This window comes from Uranotaenia lowii, chromosome 2 (genome assembly GCF_029784155.1).
Source record: "Uranotaenia lowii strain MFRU-FL chromosome 2, ASM2978415v1, whole genome shotgun sequence".
Taxonomy (NCBI): domain Eukaryota; kingdom Metazoa; phylum Arthropoda; class Insecta; order Diptera; family Culicidae; genus Uranotaenia; species Uranotaenia lowii.
The window spans coordinates 16,670,028-16,689,945 of record NC_073692.1 but is presented as its reverse complement, the minus strand read 5'-3'; the positions used below and the strand labels follow the sequence as shown (position 1 = coordinate 16,689,945).

At 34.0% G+C, this 19,918-nt stretch overlaps 1 protein-coding gene across 3 annotated transcripts in view; it reads right to left on the bottom strand.

Annotated features, from left to right (window-relative positions):
* The window catches only part of LOC129745778 (zinc finger protein 135-like), a 146,282-nt gene extending 133,993 nt beyond the window's left edge, over window positions 1–12,289 (bottom strand). For 2 of the 3 annotated variants that reach the window (XM_055739119.1, XM_055739120.1), the window contains exon 1: window positions 11,810–12,289. The gene's annotated coding sequence lies outside the window, so the exon portion shown is untranslated. The remainder of the gene's footprint in view (window positions 1–11,809) is intronic. The other variant, XM_055739118.1, reaches the window with a different exon arrangement.
* Window positions 12,290–19,918: the final 7,629 nt, after the last annotated feature.

Here is a 19,918-nt window from a genome sequence, read left to right as displayed (position 1 = left end):
ATGCCGCTGCTATGCGTGTCATTACCAAACATTAACCCCCAGATAGCCACACGGACTACACAGACAGAAATACAGACAGACAGTGCATCCCTAAAGCAGTGCAGCGCAGCAAAAAGCAAACATGCTGCTCAAAATGATGATGACCGAACTTGGACGGTCATTCGGGAAAAAGTGCATCCAAGGATTGCATTTTATGTAGGTATGCATTTTATAATAATGAAATGCACCCACACCCCACTCGGTAAAGAGCGTCGCGGCGTTGTTGTGCCGATCGGATCGGTTGATGATGATGAAGACGACGATGAAGACGGAACGACGGAGGAGCACTTCGTTCGGTTCCGCGACGCCGTTTTCTCACCGTCTTTCGTAAAAATATGTATTTTTTTTCGTTTTTCCGAGCCGAGGGAGAAGGATGCAAATGCAACCTGATGTAGAGTACAGTTTGAATTTTTAAAAGGTCGCAACTAGGGTTAAACAGGAAATTCAACAACTTATGTTTCGATATTGCAATTTTATTTAGAGACAATCGAGTCTAAAATCTCAAGGCAACTTTAAGCCATTTTTCGATGGGACAGCCTTTTTGAAAAATCATGGTTTAAACTATGCAAATAGTGGAAGAGACGATTTATGTGTGATGCAGTAACCTGCAGTGTCTATGCTTGCTGTTTTATTTAGATAGTGGTTATTTAAAGCTTGTTACATAAAAAATATGTTCAAAATATATCTGCATAAGTAAACTACTCGTGACCACAGAAAGAACTTGATCTTTTAATGGTTGGACGACAAATATGTCACACTCCTCCAACAGTGAAACACAGAAATATGAGAGACCTTTCCTAAAATTTATTGAACTGATGTCGCATCAACTTGCATCGATCTAGTTTGTCTAAAATTGTCTAATTGATAGTTTCAATTCGGAATATGCATAAGGTTTCATAGGACGGATATCGCGCCAACACGACACAGTATCTGGCGTGACCCTCTCAGAATTCGATAAAACTTTGTGTGTGTGTAGTCCTCACGTAGTTAAGGCTCTAGGCATACCTATGCCATATTCGTTTTCATTCTGGTGGTGCACCGGTAGTGCACCAAGTGCTGTCAAAGCGTTTTTTTTATATGAAGATGACAGCAGTTGGTGCACAACCATCTTTCCACCAGATGAAAACGAATATGGCACTAGTTTTCCCAAAATATATCTAGACTAACATTTGAGAAGGGCCAAACTTTTCAGGCCAATTTTTTATGAACATTTTTGCTCTAAAATTACAATTCCTACACAAATGTGATCTACGGGAGAGTTTTAGAAAAATGATTGAATATTTAGATGAAAATATTGACAAAAATTATTTTTAAATTCTACGCTGAGAAAAATGCATTTTTAAATTTAAAACTCAATTTCAGACATAATGCTATCTCAGAATTTGATGATTTTTTTTCTAAGACGGGTAGAAATAATGACTACAAGTCGTCTATACTTTGCAATTTGTGCATATTCAAGGGAAAAAAAATTTCTAACGAAAACCTTTTAAAGTCCATACTGAAATAAAATATTATTTTAAGTTATATAGTTTTAATTGAAAACTAATAGTTTATCGCATTGGTGTAAGTTTTTTTTAAAAGAAAATAAATATTTTAGATTACCTGAAGCTTGTTTCTAAAGTATATGGTATTCAATTCATTGCAAAGTTTCATCATCCTAGCATTGAAAATATTTTTGTTGTCTGCCAATATCTAGTTTTTAGATGTGCATACTACACTCATACATTATACACAAATGCACCTGTTTAAAAAAAAAATTAAATAAAATAAAGGTCGGTCAAACGGAGCCCCCCCCCCATCTAAAATTATTGCGATCAAATGTTGGTGTTAGTTCTTATTTTTATCATTATTCACCCAAAACATTTGTTTTTTGTTTTTCATGAAAAAAAAAGCATAAAAAAGTCTTCTATCTATATTTTGACCTGTGTCTGATGTCACATTCGAAAATTAATTTACTGTAAGTTTTGATAATTTCCAAAAGCCTATTGGAAGAGTTGTCAAAAAATGGTTATTGACATTAATAGTTATTGACATTAAGATAAGTGAATTGATTGAATGTTTTTTTTAGAATCCCATGTTTTTTATTTCATAGTAAAATTAGGAATATGGCTGAAGATAAATTTTTGACGACCTATTGCCAAGCTGCACTAGACAATATACATATGTATTTCACCAGAATTATTTCACTAATCAATCGAATGTCGAGAACCAAATTTGTTAAGACTCATATTTCAAGAGTCTAGCTTTCTTTATACGACCATGTTTTAGGGTTAAATCATATATCAATTTCACAATGTAAGTTTAAACTGAGTTATGGCAGAAATATTTTTAAAATATTTGAAACTGTCCAGTTTTGGTTAGTTAAAAAATTGGATTTATTTGAAATAGAAGCATTTCATTTTCCTTGACCACAAAAAAATAAATAAATAAAACAGTTCATTTGAACATCATAGTTTGATAGCAATCCTACTCCACAAATAGAATCATATTCAGGAAAAAAGTTTGGTTCATCAAAGATCAATTGAACTGAAATATTTCTGATCATTCACTTATTTGTAAATATTTGGCTACTGATACAAAAAAAAATTCCTTTAATTTTGGTTTTCGATAAAGGTCTCAAAGCTACAAAAGAAGTGTTGTAATAAATTAGGCTTTTTTAGTTTTTTAGTTAGGAATTTCAATCAAGATTTCGAGAATAGGATTAAAAAACTAGATCGCACTAGTCAAAAGTGTATCCTTCCACCAACAATCCAAAACCAAACTATTTGCTAGGATGCAAAGGTGACCTCGGTCCTAAAGCACAAATTTATTTCTGTCATCCTTTCCTCTATTTTTCCGAACTATCTATTGACTACAAGGACGTGGCCGGCGCCGTTATTGATGTGTAAAGAGAGAGCATCAGTTTTGGGCATTGTGAATGTTTTGTCAATCCCAGGCGCTATTCATTTGACCTCTGAACAAAATTGATGGCCTCGGTCAATCACGGAGTAGCAACCATTGGCGATGTGGACTTATTTCCACTGAGCCACGCCTGTGTTCATGGTTCTCGAAATGCATTTGTTGTAGAAAAATGAAAAATAATGATAATGTTATAATTACCTAATTGATATTTAAAAGAAGCTCTAAATATTTCAATGAAAATGATTTTGTAAAAATTGATTATATAGCATTTCGGGTTCAAAGAACTAGGTGGATGTGAGTAGTCAATCAAGCTAAGCTAAGCTAAGCTAAAAAAAAGCATAATAAAGTTTTAGTAGGGAAAACTTTTTCCCCCTAAGAGTGCTCACTTTGCGATGTTCAGAGGAGCTGTAGACCACATTATTCCCCAACACCAAAATAATTAATTGAATTCTGAGATGGCCATTTTTTCAAATCGACTTGAAATTTTCAGTTTGTATTTTTTCAGTGTATGATTTCCACTTACTTTTACAAAACAGCACAATCAATTCAACGAAGCAGTTTTTGAATTAAAGGTTGGAAACCAGCACTGAAAAATTGAAAAACGTGATTTAAATAAAATCATGAAAGAATTTTTGTTAGGAAATGTTGTTTTCATTAAATTCTAAGATGGCATTATTCGAAAGGCATTATTGAGTACTTGTTTCTAAAATGCATTTTTCTCAGCGTTGAATTTAAAAAAAATATTTTTTTTTCTAAAAATTCAATCATTTTTTCAAAACTTCCTTATGAACTACATTTGTGTAGGAATTGTAATTTTTGAGCTAAAAATGTTTATGAAATTTTAGCTTCAAAAGTTCAGCCCTTTTCAAATGTTAGTCTAGATAATTTTTGAAAAAACTAAGTATGCCATGTTACTTTATTTGGCGACACATAAAACACATTTGTTTTTCGCACCGGAACAATTGCTTATTGTATCGGAATGGTTGATCTACACCGCGCCTGGGCCGTGCAGAATGTAATTGCTTAGTACAGTTTCAGATTATTCGGAAGACCGTCAAACTACTGTATCCCGATGGAGTAAAAGATCTAAAATTTGGATTCAGTTTCGGAATAATTTAAAATATATGCTCACAAATTTTTGACTCACAGGCCACAGCTATAGTTTTATGGGAGAGTAGCTGCAGCTCTTCGTCGAACGTTTTATATGGAACCGGAACGTTGTACGCTGGCATTTTTTTCTGAAACCAATGAAGTTTTCCCACGCAGCGGCACTCGCGTGAAAACCTTCTCTATTTTAGCGATACACACAGCACACATCCGAAAGTGGAAAGATGAATCGTATTTATCCGGTGGAATTTTGTTGCAAATATTTCTCTTCGGATTCATTATTTATTACAGCAAATGTCCTGTAAAAAAGTTGTACATTAAAAATTTAATGTCACGTAATCATGTTTTCAACCTGTAAAATTACGGTAAATGTCCTGCTACATTTTGTTACAGGACATTTGCGTAATTTTACAGGAAATAATTTTTGCTATGTATGTACTCGAAAAAAGTTGAAAATTCTTTTGTACTTGTTCACTTGTTTTTTTTTTACATTAGATGTCAAAAGTTATTTAAAAAAAAGTTTGCCATGTTTTTAAATAATCGTATCTCTTAGAGCTGCTTGATTATAAATATTATTTACTATTTTAATCAGCAGTAATAAAGTTATGTACTTATATAATCAGCTTTTTTCTTAGCTAGCAATTGCAATTACAATACAATTACACAAAAAATTATTTTTGGTGTGCTAAGATATATCCTCCAAAAAAAGTTAAGGTTGGCTAAATTACATTTTCCACTTTTCACTTCACCATCATCAGGAGGGAAAAAATTCATACTTATTGACCGATAGTGCATCTCAGTGATGCACATTTTTCCGATTCACTGCCCCGGCTACCAACTTGATTGCAAGAGATCTCACTCGTTGAGCTTCGTCGAAGCTGCTGCATCGTAATCATCGTCCCAGTCGGCATCGCAATCGTCATCATCATCATTCGCTAAAATCATCCCAGTTATAATCAGTGTCTATAGCTCTGGTGGAACAAGGGTTGACTGACTCATTTGTCTTGTTCCTGCCTCAATCTGAAGAAGACGCGGAAAGTTAGTAGTGGGTGGGAGGTCTTGTGGGGTGGTAAAATGAATTTTATTATCCACGAGGTCCGGAGGGGTTGCCTTCAAAATAGAGATAGAATGAGGGGGAAAATCCATAGATAGGCCGCCCATTGGTTAGAGCGGGATACGGGATCGGTGATAATCATCGCAGGGCCAGTTGAAGATGCAGCTTACCAATGCAGAAGAAGCCAGGTGAAAGTAGTCCAAGTGTGGCTCCCTTGGAAAACCCATTGCTGAAGGATGCTGGATGGGATGAATGACGGAGTCATTGACTTTGTCACTGACGCTGATCACGATGATAGCACTGACGATGACGGCGGCGGCGATGATAATGATGGCGGTGTGTGCTTTTGTGACGAGTTTGTATTGTGGGTGGAAAAAGTGCAATAATGAAAACGGCAGAGCTGAGATGTGAACGATTGGTCATCATCTAGGAAGTTAGGTCTACTCATGAACAAAAAAGTTGAATAAGATTCAAATGAGGCAAAAATTGAAATTTTCATGTTCGTGAATGATTGATACTAAAAGTTCCAATATAATTCTTGGATCTGTAGAAAAGGGCAATATTTCAAACACATTTTTTCTAAACGAATAATTTAACTTGGTTTTCGACTTGGTTATGACCAAAATTATCCACGCGTCACGTTGTAAAATATTTAAATTTTAGTTAGAGTCTTTTTAAATTAAATTTTGTCCAACGGTGTTGAAATTATGAAACTCCTGAAATTCGCTTTTTGGAGATTCCAGATTAGGACTTCTTCGCAGTCCTCAATGTGTTAAAATTAATTCACTTTTATTTTAAAGACTTCTTATTCTCATGCTGTGTTAATAAGATGAGTTGATATGTCAGTTTTTTAGCTATCAGGAAGAAAATTTCCTTCATGAACTTCAGGCAAAAAAAAACTTCATATAAATTTATCACACGTAAAACTATCCCAGATCGTCGGTATATCAGCCATCAGGAGTGCAGATAAAAATCTAGCAAGAGTTATTGCTCCGTTGACTGACATCAGGCGGCTATCGGATGTGCGCTGATGTGCAGTTCCATCATATCAAACGAGCATTTCCATAAATTTCCTAGGTCCTACCACCTCCATCATCCAGCCAAACCTGGATGGGTGGATGATTGGATAGATGGATGTAGCTGGGATGCACACATCGATGTTTCGCGGTAGAAAAATTAACCTGGCACCATTTTTATCCCCGTTCACCGACCGGACTTCAAGCATTTTGGCTGGCACTTTTATGTCTACCAGATACTAGCCAAAGCTGGGCAAAAGCCCCCAATGCAGCTACCCGGGCAACTATCGGAACAAAGTAACTAAGTATGGTGGTGGGACTGGGAGGGATGTTGGAGTCAGAAGTGGAAACTCCAACAGAGGGATGATGATGAGCTTTTTGATATTTCATTAGATTCGAGGATAAGTTTTTTCGTTTTGCTCTTTGCTTTGACCCCGTGTGTTTATGTATCTCTCTAGCCATGTACTTTGTAGGTATATGAACGGCGAACGATCCTAGAAGTTAACTTTTTCCCAACTAGTATAGAGAAAATTTTCCATCATATGTGTAGATATGTACCGTTGTGGGTAACAATCCACTGAGAAGCATGCAAATTAAATTATTCATACAAAGGATGGTTAATTATCAAAGTTTTTTTTCCCACCGCCATTTGGAATGGTGAAAGTTCTTTAGTTTGTGTATTTACAGCGGTGAGCATTAATTTAAACTTTGCGAAAAATAGTTTTACAATTTTATGAAAACTGAATGAGCAAAGGAAGCCAAAGGTATAATAAAAATAATTTTCCTGTCCCTTCTAAACTTTCTAGAAAATTTACGTGGATTAGGGCAGATTTGGATGCAATTGAGCAATGCAATGTTACCGAGACGTGGTTCATCAACCATCAACGTGGTTAGACTTTCAGTCCTGTGAAAATTAGGGTAAATGATCTTGAGCGGAACTAGTCGAAATCTGATCTTGAGCGGAACCATTTACTTTTCCTAAGATCTAGGCAATGATTATTAATGAATCTTATCGAAATATTGAAATAACACTTTTTCAAGATCTTTTCATACAACCTTTGTCATTTTTGCTAAAATTTATCAAATGAAATAATGTTATTAGAAGCTTTAAAAACATACGCATTTCTGCTGCAATTTTTACCAATCTAAGCTGACTTTGAACGTCAATTTATGTAACCCTTGGCCGTTATAAACTGATTCTTAATGACTAAAATGGTAGAAAAACTCATAAAAAAGCATTATTCGGGTTTTTGTAACAAGTTTTCCATCAAAATATCAATTAATCGCGTGGTTTCTAAAAGTAAAATATGATCTTGAGTGGAACCATCTTTGATCTTGGGCGGAACTACTAGCTTCCAAAATAAACCGCTAGGTGCGCTAGGTAGATGCCTTATGTCTCATACGGGGGTATTACCCCTTAATATATACAGCACCTTTTATATACTACTACTTTTATATACAACTTTAGAAACAGAAAAGATATAAAATTAATTTCGAATAGAACCAAAAGTTACAGCGTACCAAACCAGGCACACAAAAATTGATTCTTTCTTTCAGAGGGAAGGAGAAGGAAGGCTTTCTTCATATTTTTTTGTCATAGTTCGAGAACTAATGAACAATAACGATTTAATTAATAAATAATATTATTTAAAGATTCACTTAGTGGCCTGATATTGATAACCTATCCGATTCCCTAGTGTTTGATGTTACACTTGAGTTCGAACTCATGGAAATCGGTTTGAAAATAATTGTTTTATCAATTGAGCTAAATACTTAATGTATCCAAATTTTTTTAATATAAATAAAATTTTATCGTGATCCATAATAAACTAGAACATATTATAAACTTTATTCTATGAAAGAGTACTTTAGTTGAAAGCAAGGTTGCCGAAATCTCAGAAAAATCTATAGTTTTACTGAACTTTGAGCCAATTTTTATCACAGAATCTGTGATAAAAATCAATAAATAGTCAAAAATTTTACAAAATTTTTAAATTTTGAATGGATTTCCAATATTATAATTTTTTTGGTTAATATGAAATTTCGGATTCTTATTAAGAATTAGAAAAGTATGATGAGATTTTCAATGTTAACTGATTTTTCCCAACTAAAATGTAAAAAAAAACCCAATTTATCATGAATTTTCAACGAAATAAATGGAATAAGCATCACAGAAAATTAATCAAAATAATCACAAAAAAAACAGACTTGTTACTCAAAAACACTTTGATTAAGAGAAATGTACAGTTTTTTTGCAAAATCTATAATTTACGGCATTTATTTTTGTATTACTGACTTTGTCGTAAACTTCAAAAGTTGTTCGAGGCAATATGACCCTAAACGCGCACATTCAAAAAGTCATTTAAATATAGATACTTAAGAATTTAATTTTTGAGATAAAACAGACTAAAATTTGAGTTTAGTGAATCGATTCTTTCGAAATAAGATACAGTGAATCAAAGTGAAAATGGTATATCTTTTTTTAAGTAAGAAAAAAAATAGGGCGGATATTTTGATAACAACTTTGGAAGGCTAAGTTTTGGTTATTTACGTGAAAACATTAATTTTTTAACTTTTAAATCTTTAAAGATGAAATTTAGTTGTAGTTTTCACAGCTACACAAAGATTAGGAATGAGAGCTATTAAAAAAATCTTTTAGTAAAAAATGGTTCCGCTCAAGATCATATTTTAGTTCCGCTCAAGATCAGCGTGGTTCCGCTCAAGATCAGAATTCTTACTTCAGTAAATCAGCTCTAGAGTTATTAGGATTTACACTAAAATATTCTAAAAATCATCATTAGAAAGCAGAAACCTAGATCTATCCGCTGAACTAAAAAAAATTCGTTCGGATATAACGCCTATCCACACCGCTTGATCAACTGTTCCGAGTTGTATCGAATTGGGCCATTTAGTTCCGCTCAAGATCATTTACCCTATACAGTTAGGTCACAAAATTTACCGTACAAATAAGGTACGCATTACGCATCTTAAACTTTGCGCTTCCAAAACTTTTTACCGCAATGATACGTTTTCTTCTAACTTTCTATTACAATAAGAGCAACCATCTAACAATTATCAGACGAGATTTAACGTTTCAAGGCACAGCACAGTATACTCTTAAAACAAATTTAAAAACTGCCGTCACACCTGGACGTAAGAGATGCATCGATTTTCAGCTGAAATATTTGTGAACTCCACTATCTTCACGCAGAGAAAACTTGGATTTTTAAACAAAACAAAACTGACTTTGATTCAAAAAATTAATTTTTTCGATTCAATCTCCTGTTTTCTTTGAATCAATGAATTATGGTTTTGTTTCAAATAAATAATTTTTGAAAGAAAGAATTAATTTTTTGAATTGAATAATTTTGGACTTTGATTTTAAACAAATTCTTTGATTCAAAAGACTTTTATTCAATTGCATTTTTATTTGGAAACAAAGTAAATTTTCTTTCAACCAAAGAAAAATGTTTTCAATGCAAAGGAATAATTTCTTAAAATAAAAACTTCAAACTCCATTTAAAAAAGCGGACAATATACGAGCAAATCTGAGTAAATTTCAGGCATTTAAAAAAAAAAAAAAATTTTATAAGGAAAGGAATAAAAATTATTTGGAATATATTTTGTTTGTCCAAACACGTCATCAGCGCTCAGGTCGTGTTTAAGGGATACGGATAATTTTTTTAGTTTATTTTGCAGAAACACACATTTCAATATTCGTTTTTGACATAAAAGTCAAAACTGAATTTCCGATTATTGTTTAATTTTCCAAATAATGTGGATAAAACCGGGCAAATTCGGAACAGTTTTCCACAATATCAAGGCATTCGGGCCGGACCGGACTTGTCTAGAAATTTTAATTGAAATATAGCGTATACCCCTTTGGCTCCAAGGGCCTCACATGTCATATTGTTCAAAGAAAATAAAAGGAAAGTAACCAATAAAATTTAAATATTTTTTTCCACTTTGAATACTATTTGAAGGCCATCATCAGTACTACAATCAATGTGACAGACTAGAGAACACTTGCGAACATTTCCAATTTATAAGAAATTTCTGCAGCGTTGATGTGTTCGAAATTTATATTGAGGTAGAACATCTCCAAAGCTTCTAAAAATTATTTTCGTTCTAAAATTTGAATGCAATCGAATTTTGTGGGCCATTTTAGACTTCAATACAGTAGGTACATGAGTGTCCATTTCCCGGCCATTTAAGCTGATTAGAAATTGAAGCTGAAAAATTTTAACACTGTACTACATACGAAACCTTATCCATATTCCAAATTTTTTGGCTATACTATTGCAAAACATTTCCATATTATTCCTCAAAAATTTAATTACCAACTTAAAAACCAAGACCCAAAATCTAAGTATTTCAACCTATCAACTAGACTGATTCTTGAAGAAAATTGTGAATTGAGAATTGAGAAAGTTGGTAAGCTAGACTTCAGGTTACTCATAAAATCTCGTAAATTTTCAGATAACTATCCTTTTGTTTCAAAATATGTCATTTCTTTGCTACAGTCAACGGGTTGCGAAACGGAAGTTCTAAAACATTCGTGTTCTTTTCATAGCGTTTCTTTATTGGAATTGTTTGGTATATATTCTTTGTTTTTCACTTTTACACTAAGTTTTTGACAGTAAAAACATTTGCTATCAAATTTCAATGTAACCAGTTTAAAAAAAGGAAAATTTTAAGTCTAAGCCATATATTAAGGTACAACTTTCATTTTCCTTGCTCAATCAGTTCCATTTTTCAAATTTAGATCATGTAACTTTTTAGTAACTGAGCATTGGTTTCGGGAATTCTTGGGATAATTTTTCGGTACCGATTTTTTTTTTATTCCCGAGAACTCCAGGTCGGTAAATTCCGGGTAGAACACTATACATTCCACAAATTCTCAATTTTTTCAATTTTTTTTTTAACTTTATATATCGGTTGAATGCCTGTTTTATTTTTAAACATTATTACGAGCAGCATTTTTAATGTAGATTAGTAAAGACAATGTACACAAAAGTTATAAAAACAAATTATATTTTGTAGCAAAAAAACACGCAATTTTGGTTGATATTATGGCGATAGCTCAATACACAATAATATTTGTCAAATCAAACATTTTCAAATAATTCAGTATATAAATTTTGATAGTCAAAAAACTTTTGTTTTTTAGTTTTACAATGTTTTAAATTTGTATTTATTTTCTAAAGACACACAAAGAGATTACTCATAAAGAACTTCCTTTGAAACATGCATAATTTAAATTTAAAAGAATTTATTAAGCATCAGTTTCTAATAAACTTTTAAACATGTGTTATGGAATTGAAAACAAGTTAAAGTTATGACAAAACCGTCGTTTTGGCCAATGAAAAATCGAAAATACTGCTACCGTTAATGAAGATGAAAGAGATTTAACCCACAACATCTCTTTAAAAAAATTAACGCTTGAACGATCTAACCTACTCATTTTATTGTTCTACCAAATTTAAGTAAGTCAATTTCATCACAAAGTATTTGTGTTACCTTAACTAAGTTTCACTTTCAATTGCATGAAAGTTTTAAAACATGCGTGAAAGTGTCAATAATCTATCTCATCTTGCACTATATCGGTAAAGCACCAAATGCCGACGGCAAAACAGAAAACCCACAGAGTACGATTCTAAAAAAGAGAAAATAAAGTCATTGCATTGCTTACAGTTGCTAGCATCCATTGTTGAATTTTCCGGTTTCAATTATTTGGTTCTGCAGCATTCATTTTTCCATCAGGCATCTTCTTGTTCTTTCTTCACCTTTGGCTAACACATAATTTTCTAAGGTTACATTCCATGGTCAGCTGAAGAAAAACTCTTTGATCACACTTGTCTTCCCACCACCAAAACTACACACAGGTCAATCGGTTTGGCAAACAGGTTTTCCACATTTCTTCACAGCAGTTTTCCCACAACCAAACAAAACACACACCTTCTTCCACACATCCGATTGATTGATCTTGAACTTCCTTTTTTGCCACCACCTCTCAAAGGAAATTCTTCACTTCTTGAACTGGCTCCTTGGGCTAGTTTTGCTTGATTGCTGCTAAAGAAACCTCATCCACACCGTTTGAAAAGAACCGGTTTTAGTCCCCAGACTTGTTCCTTCAAGAACTGGCTCGCAACTGCCAAAGGGACAAGATTCAGGTTTTTCTCGAGACGCACAGCACTTTTCTTCACCTTTTCGGTTTATGTGTGCTCCTTTTGGGGTGGAAAAAGAACTAAAAGGATTCCACTCACCGCCACCCCTCGTTCCGTTTGCAGTCCTCAACCGGAATCTGCTCCTTACTCACTCACTCACACACATACAAACGCAACCGCTCAGACATCTTTGGCCGGATCTTATGTGCTGATACCCTAACCAACAACCACCCAAAACCCCGCTCACAGCACAGCACATACAGAGGTCTCACCCCACCGGCCACCGAAACGGAACTCACGCTCGAAAGAAACCTCCGGTCGGAACGTCTCCAGAATATTTACACACATACAAGGAACTTTCTCTCTCCCAACCCTTTCCAGTTTTCCCGTGTGTTTCCACAAGCGAACCCACCCAAGAAGGTCCTGGAGAGACGTGAAAGTAGAAGGAAAAAAAAAAATAAACAAAACATAATTTAAAAACCCTCCCCACAGGAACGGATCGGTGTGGTGCGTCGTTGGGTCGCTCACACAGCTCGAAGGCTCGAAGTGGAACAATTCAATTTTTTTTCTCTTCCTTTTGGAGTGCCTCCCCCATTCAGGAGGGGGATTGAAGAATGTTTTTATTGTGCTTCCGCTTTTGATCCAACGAGGATCGAGGAACGACCGTGTTAAAATCATCCATCAACAAACCAACACCAACAGGGGCCAGGAATCAAGATAGAGAAAGTGTTCTTGATATACACATCTACGGGGTAATTTAAATTTTACAGGGAATCAGTAGCAGAAGACTCAGCCACACTTTCTCTCAGACTTTGCTCTCGCTGTTGACTTCTTGAAGGAAGGTAGGTAAGTGCGATATGATTGATGGTCAAACCAGGGGGAAAGTGGAAACTTGCGCGATTTGCAATGAAAAATTCTCTCGGTCCTGTAAACAGAAGTGTACGGATCAAGTCTCTGGTTCATAAGTCTGAAGAGTGGAGACGATCAACTTAATCGCATATTTTTGTTTTATACGTAGATTTATAAAAAAAAACACAAAATTCATTTTAAAACATGGCAAAACATAGATTAATAAAGACCCGAAAGTAACTTTTGCGATTTATATTTCAAAGGGTCTGGCTGGATGCATCTACCGATTAACTGCGTGATAATGAAATTTCCATGTTTTAAATTTTCTAACGTTTGTTTTTAATGTTATACTTTTAATGGCCCGCTGCACTGCGCTGCACTCCTCCACACCAAAAAAACTTATCTTAGTCCCCTGGTAATGGACAGTTTATTTCTCAACATGTCTGGCAGCAAAAGATTACAATTGAACACGAGCATAAAATTCAAACATGTGGAGAAAACAAATTAAAAAAAAAATTTCCTTTTGATAGACCCTTCTTGTATACTATTTAAAAAATATCAAACTAGAAAAAATATATTTAAGAACATTACTTCCGTTGGACGCATAAATGTCACATGTGACATTTTTACGTTTTTGAGATTTTGAAGCTATTCGTTGTAATATGTTACGTATTTTTTTAACTGTTTGTCAAAAAATAAAATTATTCTAGAAATTTCGAGGAAAAATTCAAAGCCAATTTGTCACAATGGGTACATGGACGAATAACTGTCACACTGAGACGATTGGACGCATATTTGTCACACTCAAGAAATGAATGTATTATAACTTCGGAGCGTCTGAATAGATTTTCACCAATTTCGAATTTCGAAAGTGTTGATATACCTAGGCGAAAATATTTCCATCATTAAATTTGTGCCAAACACTGTAATTTTCGAAATATTGAAAGTGTCCGTTTTACTCGCTGTGTCTGTCTTACCCGACTTTCCCCTACAGATAGCTAGTCAAACGAGATATTTATTGGCAAACTTTGATAGTTTAATATGCTTGAAAATGTCTGCCACCTTTCCCCACCCGGTTGCTGTATAATATTCTTGTCCAGCGCGCTGTCTAAAGTCTGCCTTGGCGCATAGTACTTTGAAATAGACAGAGGTAGGCTATTCCGCCCTCGTCAACTGTGTTGGTGAAAGGCTCCAAAACATAGTTATAAGAATTGTTAGCAAATGTATGGAATTAATCTAAAAATCTTATTTTTTAAAGAATTGGTAAGCAATAAAATTATGAAAAAATATGAGCTTATACTTTTTAATACCATCAATTATGTTTGGCTCTTTGAATTAGTAAAAAGTTTTATTTGGTGGGTTTTTTGGCGACTGGAAAACAAAAATTTTGTTGATTTTTGTAATGTGTTAGCCAGTTCTTGTGAAACTTTCCAAAGTAATCTCACAAAACAACTATTAGTCATCGAAATATTATGTACACTGCTTATTTCATAAAACCTTTGATAAGAATGCAGGAATTTTTTTCGTTGATTTTATCATATACTCGGGGACGACGACGAAATTCTTTTTTTAATGTTCAGGGTCGGGAAATTTGTAGGAATTTCGGGAAAGTAGGAAGGCCGTGTACATACACGGAGCTGCCAATTGAGGTTAAGCGCAAGGGCCTAAATACCTGTTATATTTCAAAGTACTATGGCTTTTGCGTATGTTTCGTCCAGGATAGCTAGATTCCTTAGGTATACTACTCCGTTGCTTGCATATGTATTAGAAGGCCAACCAAAATATAGCTTTTTTAGGAAATCTACAGATTTTAAAATTCTGCCAAAAATATAAAAATGTTAACCAAAGTATTTACAATCCATTAAGCGCTTATGACACATTCCACACGCTTGTACCGCTCAAAAGTGATTTTTATCCGTTCGCGTATCAAAAAATCTCAAAATGGTCTATAATTTTGATAATTCAAATCACACAAAACCAACGGAAAAAAGAGAAAAAAGTTTTTTTACACATGTTTTAGATGATTTTGAAAATCAGTTTTTTTGTTGAAAAAAGTGGTGTTTTTGACAACTTTTACAAAATCATTAATTTTAATATATGGATGATTTTTTTTGGAAATATTTTTAGTATGTTCAGAAGCCAAAAAACACGGCTTAATTTCGTAGAAAAAAGAATTTGTTTATATCCAATGTAGTTGGTTTGAAAAGCGAACAAAAACAGTCGCAAATGAGTGAATTCACGTCACAAAAAAAGGGAAGTTTTTTATTTTACGAGAAAACTCTGACTTTTTTTGAAATTATAAATGAGATTTTCTTTGAATTAAGTAGTCTACGCTGCAAGAAGGACGTGTTTGACAGAGGCTCCGAAAATTTCAAGATATTTCATTTCGTGATATAAAGAACGACTGTTGCATCAACAAGGAACTTGGCGGATCTGGACGGGATTTCCAGCATGGAAATGATGGAGGAATTTGGAGCTATCAAACCTGGATTATTCCTGCCGTTTAGGTTCCCGATCCCTGATTTGGACGATTTCCTTCCCGGAATGCTCTCCATTAGAAAAGCTGATAGCACAAAGCTAAGTACTATTTTTTGAATGTTTAGTCTTTTAAAGCGTTTTCGTATATTTTCCACTGGCACGGAAGCACTAACAAGCTTTGTAAACGAACGAAATCGCCGCTCGAGACGATGCCGTTCATGGTGAAGATTTTGTTTGTCTACGAGGAAAGAGTGTGCCTCCGTGCCAGTGGAAAATAAACTCAGTAAAACAAACGGTCAGAATTTGAAAAGTTACAGTTCACAGTATTACCATTTTAGTGTTTTAGTGGAACTGGTAAATTTTGACTTTCATTTTCGTCGGGTTAATCGATTTGAGTTAATTATATAGTGTAGTTTAACTGATTAACGGCCTTAGGTTTCGTTACATTTCTTAATTGCAGTTACTTACATCATTGTAAAACTAGAGAACTTTTTTTCTTTCACAAAATTGGCTTTAAATAAACTACGCAATTAATCGAAGTTTAAGTGCATTTCAGAAAGTTATAGGTCTGCAGTTGTTGTTTTCATTGGAATTCCAATTTTGGTGGGATCAAAAATCCTGTATTCCAAAACTTTAAAATTTTTCGAAACCTTGAACTGATATTGGAAACATAATAGTAATTTTATTATTATTATTTTTATTAAAGACACTTACCATTCTTATGTTGTTCATAATTGAAGCGGAGAAACATGTTTTATACATGATGTTAAAATGTAATATGTTAATGGTTAAAGAAAAGAAATACAACATTGTATTACTTACAGATTTTTTAACACATATATCTTTTTTTTTAAATTTGATTCTTCAATATTGTAAGTTAATAGTATCAGAACATGATGCATTTTCAAACTTTCGAGTGTCGTTACGAAAGAACAGGAGCGTAGTACAATATATAGGATTTTGTTTTTCACATCATTACACTAGTCAAAAGTGTATCCTGCTAATATCCTTTTCTCCTAAACCTCCCACCTAAAATTATTTTGCTAGGATGCAGAGGTGACCTCGGTCCTAAAGCACAAAATTGATCTTTCATCCCTTTCTACCTTTTCCAATCTATCCATTGACTACTAGGACGTGGCCGGCGCCGTTATTGATGTTCAAAGAGAGAGCATCTGTTTTGTGCATTGAGGATGAGCTGCTAATCCCAAGCACCATTCTTTTGACCTTTGAACAAAACTGATGGCCTCGGTCAATCACGGAGTAGCAACCATTGGCGATGTGGAATTCGTTCTACTGAGCCACGCCTTCGACAATGGAGTTCGAAATGCTTTTAAAGGTAATGTGGAAGCAATAATGAAATCACTTAATGATTAATAAATAATCCTTACTATTGTATGTAGCAATTCATGATGAAGTATTTCGGGCTCCATAGTTCAAGGTGGATGTGAGTAGTCAATCCAGCTAAGCTAAGCTAAGCTAATTATAAATGAGATTTTCTTTGAAAATGATAAGACAATTCTGAAACTCTAAAATTTATAGAAATCGGTTGAAATCTAGCTGAGTTACAACAGCGCGAATGAGTGAATTCACGTCACAAAATATGTTTTTTGTTAAATTTTATATGAAAAATGTGCTCTGAAAGCTGTTTTGACCCTCCAGATGGTCGGATTTTTACAAACCGAGCATAATTTAGTTGATTTTTTTAATAAGTTCATTATTTTGAAATAAAAATACAAAAAGTTTGAAAAAAAAAATAAAAAAATTTTTTTTTGGCGAATCTTTAAATGAAGACAGTAGTAATTTTAACATATGATCCCTCAATATGTTGCTATTTAAGTGCCAATCAAAATAAGGAAAAAGTTAGATGCAGATACTGAAAATTAATGATTGTTAAAGTCGGAAAAACAGAATATGGTTTTTGAAAGTGTACAGAAAATTTGAAGGCTCCAAAGAATGGTTCAGTATAACCATAGTATAACTTTATATTTCGTGACGTGAATTCAGTCAACTACCCTGTTCTGTTTGAACTGAGTGAATTCACGTCACAATTTCAAATAAGCATAACTTCGTTCTTTGTTGTTCAATCGAAAAGCTACGTATATCAAACTGTGGGTAATTGTTTTCTTTACAACTCATTTTAAGACACCGATATTCTATTTCCACAGAGAGAACAGGAAATCAAAGATGTATGTACTAAAGTCGGAAATGGGTAATTCTAGCGTGAATTCACGTCACAAAAGTAATTAATCACAACAAAAACAACTTAAATTTTAAAATGACCAAATTATATTCATTTTGAAGGAAATTCAATTTGCGACCGTTTGCTACATTTTTTTTCTTTTTCAAGTAAATTGGTTGACGTCTAGAATGATAACAGTGCAGAAAAGTCCGGAAAAGCGATTTCACGTCACGGTGGAATGTGTCTTATGCGGTTGAAAAACATAATTTTAAACGTGGATTTTTTTTTGAGTTAAAAAAAAAGCTTTTTGCTAAATTCCTTATGACTGTTTTTTTTTATTTTGTAGGATCTAAAATAAAGTAGCACTCATTAGAAGTTGCAACAAGTCATTTTTTAGCATATTTTTACAACTACATTTGAAAAAATGCTTTTTGAAATTGGAATATTTTGCAGAAATACTGCTAAGTTTCCAAAGAAAAACTGGCTCGTAGTCAGAATATTTGAAGCATTTGAACATATTTTTTTCTAATTGCCACACATGTTATTTCAAAGAAAGCGACTGTATACTTACTTGAACAATAAGATCGCTCAATTTCCCATAAATTGTAATACTTTTTTTTTCAAATCCCATACAAATCGTTCGAAATTCCATAACTATTTTTGACCCTGATTTAACATGGCTCTGTCAATTGTCTCTACCTATCTTGGGTTTTGTCGTCCATTATCACGTTATCAAACTTTGTCAACATTTTCGTATACAGCTTCCGAGATCTTGTTTTTGCCGTTAGGTTTTGCTTTTCATTGCAATTAGCTGTCACTACCATCTTACAAGTCGATAGTTCTGCTCGTTTTTAAGCTTCATGCACAGTTGCAGATGATATTCCTAACTTATTGGCGACATCTTGAACGGAGAGATTGGAGTTTCGCTTGAATGTGTTAGCCACCCTTCTGTTCGTCAATGCGGCTCCCGGTTTCGATTTCCCCCAGATAACGACTTTCTAGTTGTTGAAAAAAGTTCCCCGAACATTTTTACTACTTTGGTGCCGGTAAATTTCGCAACATTCAACGATTTTGCTATTTCGGCGTGCGTGTAGCTAGGATTTTCCCGACGCATGTACAAAATTCTGATTCGTAGTTCCTCTTGCTTGGACGCCATTTTGAAAACTAACCTAATGTCGAAGGCCAAATAGAAGCATCATTCTACACACACATAGGGGAACATGCCCTATTATGCGCCATCTAAGCAAATCGCCGATTTTCTATGTATTCCACGTACAAATTGTGTTAAAAATGGGTGTAATCGTTGAAGAAAAGTATTTTCTACAAATGCCTATGATTTTTTATTACTCAAATTGCTTTAGTTGCTTCAAACACTTGATTTTTATAAACCATATTCAAAGCCACAGAACAAAACTGTGTTGCAAATACGCGCCGCTGTGTATTCAATACGCGCCTAGCAGACACCCGAAAGCAGCCGAAGACCGAAAACACACCAATACTTACAGACCCTTTAACTGAAAAGAAAATCAAAATGGACTAATCAAAATTTAAAAAAAAAATGAACTGCAGATTTTTAAGCTGAATTAACGCTCAAAATATGGTTTAAGACTTTTTGTTCATTTTCATTGAAAATTGACCTTTTTGAAAAATTAATTCTATTTTCAGCCTACTACGATTGGCGCGTTATAACGAGCGCATGGGCCGTTGATAGAACATACCCATAAAAAGCATACCTTAGCGAGTTCATTATGATTTTTTAGCATAAAATCATAGTTTAGATTCTCCTCTATCGATGTGTCAGAAAATATTGTCTTATTCGTTTTTCTCTACTTGGTGACACCTTATTAAAGGTGTTTGAAAATTTAGATCGAAATGAAGAAAAACCTAAATTGCGAAATTATCACGTCACAGAGGCATTTTAAGGAAAAATTCATACTTGCCATGACCAATCACAACATTTGAAACAAATTGGTAATATTTTGCAGGTTTAAAATGTTACAGATTCTTCAAAACAAGGGTGGCGCGTATTAGCCACATGGGGCGTTATATTAACTTTTCCCCTACACCTACAAAATGAGGGGTGTTTAAGTTTTTTATATGAATGATAAAAAAAATACGTCGAATTGAA